We start from the raw sequence: 6478 nt of genomic DNA on the forward strand, positions 1-6478 counted from the left end.
CTAGTGCATCGCTGTTAAATATTGTGTGTAATTCTCTGAACAGTTACATAGAACATACTTCAGAATTTAAATCATGGTTGTGCCATCCAGCTCTGCTGTTTGGGGAGTTCCCTCATTTCCTCCTCTGAAAGCAAGCAGGATTACCAGGGAACATTTACTGAACATTTACTATAAATCAGGCCCTGTGTGAAATCCCTTGTGTTCTGTTTATTGAATTCTCACAATACAATTGTATAATTACTTTTACTATACTGCATTACAGATGAAAACATGGAGTCTGAAAGAAGGGAAGGATGGTGATCACCCAAGAATGATTTTTTTCACCCTGGTCTGTGCATTTGATGTTGACCTCTATAGATGTCATCAGTTCAATTCTTAGGTCATTTGGTTTCTTTTGCATTTGTCCAGTGGGAGACACTGTGCTGATTAGTGATTGGAGTGAGAAGTTTGAGTATTTATTCCCCTGGCTTCTTATCTACTGGGCTGTGGATTATCAGCACCATGTGCATCTATTGCATGCAGAGGATCTCCTGGCTTTCCTAAGAGCTTCTTCCTCTGCCCCTTAGGCTCAGGGGTGGTTGATAACAGCAGCTCATTGCTATTTGCCATTGGGTATTTTATTAGGCCCTAATCCTGCTTACATCTTCTAAATGATTCCTTCATTAAACTCTCTTTAATCATCCTTACCCAAGTCTATTTTGTATTGTAATAAAACACCTAAAGCTGGCTACTATATTTATTTATTTTTCTGCAGCATCATTTTATACCACAGGAATGGAGCGAAGAGACTGTACTGCACCAGCAGGACATGGCAGCAAGGAGCTGAGGACCCCTGACTGCAGGGCAGGAGGATGAAGGCCAGCTCACCCCTGAGCCCCACTGTACCCTACTGTGCCCACAGTACAAGTGGAGTCAGCATGCCTCCAGGGTCATGTCACTTGTTTATAGTATGAGATCATGTCATCCAGGGTTGCAAAAGTGACTGTGGAGGCCTGAGGTTGGCCTCCAGGTGCAGTTGATGGCACATGTACAGAGTAGGCTCCTGGCCCACCTGCTGCCCTGGGCTGCTTGGTACTGGCCTGGGTCTGCTCCATGTCTGGCTTCCTGAAGACCCCACTCTTTTCTGACCCATGAAGTAATACGACGGTGGGGCAAACTCAGGATCTCACTCAGCCTGGAGAGCTGACTGCCTCTTGGACCACTGTCCAAAGGAAAACTCTTTCCCTTGGTCCCACTCCCCTATGTGAGGCACCCCAGGCCTGGTGTCCCTCCTCTCCTGGGTGTTGACTTCTACTCTGCTGTTCTCCGGTGGAGGTGGGGTCGACACAGGCTCAGGTTCTGGTGGCAAAGGTCCAACAGGATCCCCATCTTTGCTTTCTTCTGTCCCATCTTCTTTTTTTGTTGAAGTTTGGCAAGTCTTGTTTCTTTTTTTTTTTTTCATTATTTTATTGAGAAGCAAATAGCAATGAGACAGATTCAAATCAAATTGGTAGGACAGTTTCAATAATTAACACATTGCATACATTCTTCCTAGTGGTTAATTGCTGTACAAGATGGGGACTTGATATACTATTTACAAACACCATTAGAACAAATCCCTCTATTCATTAAGAGAATGTAACTATATATTTATCCTGGGGCTGGGGAGATGGCTCAGTGGAATAAGCACTTCCCTGGCAAGTGCAAGGGCCTGAGTTCAATCCTTGGTTCCGGAAATAAATAAATAAATAAATAAATAAATAAATAAAATATTTATCCTAACCACTTTGAATACACAGATACCAAATGGACATTCACTCGTATTCCCTTTTTTTGTTAAGTTCCGTTATTTGAATATTATAGGTATGTAAACTCAGCAAAATATTCTAAAAGAGTCCAGTAGCCCATAATAGTATTGGGTCTTTTGCTTGACTGGCAATGTCAGAAATTGTTGAGCTGAGTCCCCTACAGCTCAACATAACAGTATGGTTTTACTTCTTCTATTTCGTTTTTATACTTTTCTGCTGGATGGTTAAGACCAAGGTAAAGCAGGACCTATGCAACAAGAGTTGTAGCTTTTGGGTCTGATAAGGTCAGAAGTCTTGCTTCTAATATGACCTTTTGTTTCTCGTTTGTGTTTTCTCATTTTGTTCTCTGATCTGTTGTCTGCTCCTGCAGCATCTCCAGGGTTTTCATTTGCTTGTTTCTCAACTCTTTGTCTTCGGCAAAGGCAAAATATCCAACACCAAGTTGCAGGGCCTCCTTCTCCTGAATGTCCTGGTAATGCACGGGCCCCACTGGCCTCTACAGGGCCTCCCGCTCCTCCTCTTCCCACTGCTGATGCTGGAGCTCCTTCCTCAGGTCCTCTGACAACAGTGTCTTCTCATTAGCAGGACTCACAAAAAGTCTCCCCTGAAGGTTCTTGTCCATCTCCAGCAAGTATGGCAAATCCTTCCTCCTGCAGCACCAGGATCAGCCCAGAGAGTCCATGTAATCCACCCACTCTTCGGCAGGGTATTGGGGAGACAGTACATCCCCACCAGGAGCATCATCATCTTCGTCTCTGTCGCCTGCCTTTTGGGGCTCTCTGCTGGTGCCTAGTGCCTCCATCTCTCAGCGTTTGTCTATGATCTTCTGGGTGAAGTCCACAAGGTACATATCCTCCACTTCTTCATCTATAAAGTCGCCTTAAGTCATTTTTTCATACAATTTGGCCTTTTCTTCCAGTTTTTCCCTTGCTTTGTCTAAAGTCTTCAGCTCCTCAAGCTTCTGCTCCGCATCCTTCTCAGCTTGATTTGAAACACCTGCATTCTGCATGCTCCAGATACTTGGTTTCCTATTAGTTGTCTTTGGTTTTCCCAAAACTCCAGAATCCTGAGAAGTTTTTCTTGTTTGAATTCTTGTTTTTTCAGAAGAGCTCAGCTTTAAGCTCTACCAGTGAGGACGCCGTGACATCCAGAGGCTTCTTCCTCCGGTCCCTGCTCACGCCGGGTGTCCCGCCGCCACCGTGTCCTCCGCAGGCCTCCTAAACCGGCTGGTGGCGCATCCGCCAGTACCTTTGACAGCGATGCTGAGTGTCCGTGTTCGGCGCCATCTTGAGAGTGTCATACGATTCGCCAAAGCTGGCACCTTTATAAAAAAAGATATTTGTTCAGCTCACATTTCTGGAAATTCACAAATGTTTTTCATTTTCCTTATTGCTGGAACAAAATTTTTGACTTCCACAACTTAAAGGAAGAGACATTTATTTTTGACTCACAGTTCTTAAAGGATTCAGTCTATAGTTGGCTGGCTTCAAAGGAGGGAGGGCCTGAATGGAGGAAAGCTGTTTATATCAGCTGACCAAGGAGTAGAGTAGAGAAGATGGATATCTATCTATCTGTCTATCTATCTATCTATCTATCTATCTATCTATCTATCTACCCACCTACCTACCTACCTATCTGCCTACCCACCTACCTATCTATCTGTCCAGGCCATGTTCTCCAGTGATCCACCTCCTCCAACCAGGTCCTACTGCCTAGCAGTATTTTAAATTCTGCACTCTTTAGTGGATCAGTCCATGATGAGTTTAGCATCTCCTCCATGACACACTCACCTTCCAAAAGCTCCACCTCTGAACACATGAGGCTTTTAGGGGCATTCTAGATCTAAACTCTAACAAAGGGTAAGACACTAGAAGGTGCTCTGTTCTGGTGAGCATTTCATATCACATGAGCTATAGTAGAGGATACAGATGACTGAGATGAGAGACATCCAGGGGATGAATTTTATAATAATAAAATAAGGGCTGTATTTTTATAAGAATACTGTCTCAGAAACAAATCTCCTCCAGCTGGACCTTCCCAACTCCTTGAGACCAGTGTTTATCCCTATGAGGTGAAGTTTCTAATTCCCTTCCACCAGGCCCCACCTCTTCAAGATTCAACAATTGCAACACTGCCATTCTGGGAACCAAGGTTCCCATGCAAATCTTCTGGGGAAAAGACATTGCAAATTCTAGGAGGTGGTGTTTCATCTAGGATCTGAAGTGATCCAGTAACACAGCCTACATCGAAGAGCCACTATATGAAGGGCTGGTCAAATAGCTTAGCAGATTAAAGCACCCGTGAGCAGATGCAGGGGCCAGGGGTTCAATCCTTGTCTTCTGTGCTGCCCCTGCCCCTGGGGTGCGCTGAGATGACAAGGTGTGCTGGGACTAGGTGTGCTGGCATGCACCTGTAATCCCAGCACTTGGGAAGCTGTAAACAGGAGAGTCAGTATGAGGCCGATCTAGTAGTGAGATCTTGAAAACCCTGTAGACCCTTCCCTAAAAACACACAAAAAAATGAGCCGCTATATGTTTAACCTCCAAACCCAGATTCTTAATCACTGAGCTGCTTTTCCCAGGGAATCCCATAGTATTGCTCTTGTGCTCAGAACCAGTAACATTTTTTACTAAAAGAAGGAAGGAATGGCCTTCGCAAGGTTATGAAAGTGGTGAGTGCCTTACAGAATGAAATCTGGGTTATCTGAACCACTCCACTTTCTCCCTTATTTGCATTTAGGTAACTCTGGGCAACATGTGTAGGGTCTGAAGTGTGAAGGGACTGTTGAGACCATAGTGAGTAGGACTTTGACTTAGCAGTCAGTCCGAGTGAGTAGGGCTTTGACTTAGGAGTGAGTATCCTGTTGAGTGCTTGAGTTCCCCACTCATAATTTGTGCAGACTTTCTTCAGTTAATTACCTTCTCTGAGCCATCACTGCTTGAAGTGTAAGATGGGGATGGTTAGTATTGTCCTCACAGCTATGTATGGAGAGGTTATGTGAAATAGCACCTGCAACGTGCGTAGCACAGGGCTGAGTTCCTAGTAAATACTCAGAAACTGTTACCTCTTAATTGGTACTCCAGAATTGAATTCAGGTGACTGGACACAGCAAGAACTCATTTCTCACTTGTGCTATAACAGTGGCGTGGCTCTGCCTTTTACCTAGGAGACCTAGTAATCAATATCCTCTGACAGCATTTAGGCTGGTGAGAATATTTGTGTATTATTTTCAGTTGCATCGCTAGTGACTGGTATCTAGTAGGAGCTGAATGTCGGCTACCTGAGATATAATACTTTGGCTTAGATAGCCCATGTAATCTAGTTACTGTCTATCTATCTATCTATCTATCTATCTATCTATCTATCTATCTATCTATCATCTATCTATGGAACAAAGAGTTGCTTCTCTTTGTCCTGCCTGGTGTAAAAGCACATCGGTTTTTCCACTTCTCTAGGTCTTCATTTCCTTCTGAGGGCTCCCATGTCATGTGGAACTTGCATAATGTTTATGCTTTTCTCCTATTGATCTATGCTAGTTTAATTCTCAGGCTCAACTGAAAGCCGCAAGGGGGTAGATTTAAAGATTTTCTTCTTTTGTATATTCCACATATATTTGTCCAATAAAAGAATGAATAAATGAGGTATAGTACTCAGTAATGTTCATCAGATGTTTCTTTGTTTCTTTTACTTTTGTAGGGATTGAATGCAGGGTCTTTCACATGCTAGGTAAGTAGTATTCTACAACCTCAGCCTACTATTGCAAATGTCTCTATGATAGCATAGAGAAATTCTCAGTCCTCGTGAAGTTAAGTGTAACTTGCTTTGGCCTTTGAAATTCAAGTATTTAATCCTTTCATTAAAAGCCATCTTAATACGCTGAGCTGTAAAAGGCTCAAGTCAACAACTTCTGACATTGCTAGGCCTATGGATAATCCACTACTATTATGGACTACTGGACTATATTGGAATATTTTGCTGAATTCATGCACCTACAATATTTAAATAACATTGGAACACCCATCTCTGACAAAACTAAACAAAAAAAGGAGATACAAATGAAGGATGATTTTGTATCTGTATATTCAAAATAGTTAAGTTAGATATACAGCTACTTTCTCTTAATTCAATGAATAGAAAGATTTGTACTAATAGTGTTTGTGGAGAGGATAACATGTCTGCATCTTGTACTATGAATAACCACTAAGAAGACAACAATATGCAATGTATTAATTATTGAAACTGTCCTACTAATCGGTTTTGAAACTCTTTCATTGCTATTTGTTTCTCAATAAAATTATTTAAAAAACAAACAAACCATACTTTGCCAGTGCCAGCCCTGGGGCACACTGAGACAGGAATGAGATGGCGTGGTGGTGTGGGCCTGTACTCCCAGCACTTGGGAGGCTGTAAATAGGAGAATCACTAGGAGTCCAATCTAGTAGTGAGACCCTGAACACCCTGTAGACCCTTCCCTAAAACACAGAAAAAAAATAAAACCATACTTCAGATTTTGAATTGTGATTTTCTCTTACACTCACAATATATCATACAGTATTCTCTTGGGATGCTAGACAGAGTCAGTGAGCTGCAGCTCCCACACAACCACATGGTCTCAAGAGGGAAGCAAGTTGTGCTCTGCAGCATGCTGTGTTGCTAGCTATGATGTTTTGCAATTTAGGTGTATCAGGTGC

At 42.8% G+C, this 6478-nt stretch overlaps 1 pseudogene; it reads right to left on the reverse strand.

Annotated features, from left to right (window-relative positions):
- Window positions 1-822: 822 nt before the first annotated feature.
- The window catches only part of LOC101586202, a 37989-nt pseudogene continuing 32333 nt past the window's right edge, over window positions 823-6478 (reverse strand).

The sequence above is a fragment of the Octodon degus genome, unplaced genomic scaffold, assembly GCF_000260255.1.
Source record: "Octodon degus isolate 3935 unplaced genomic scaffold, OctDeg1.0 scaffold00195, whole genome shotgun sequence".
NCBI lineage: Eukaryota > Metazoa > Chordata > Mammalia > Rodentia > Octodontidae > Octodon > Octodon degus.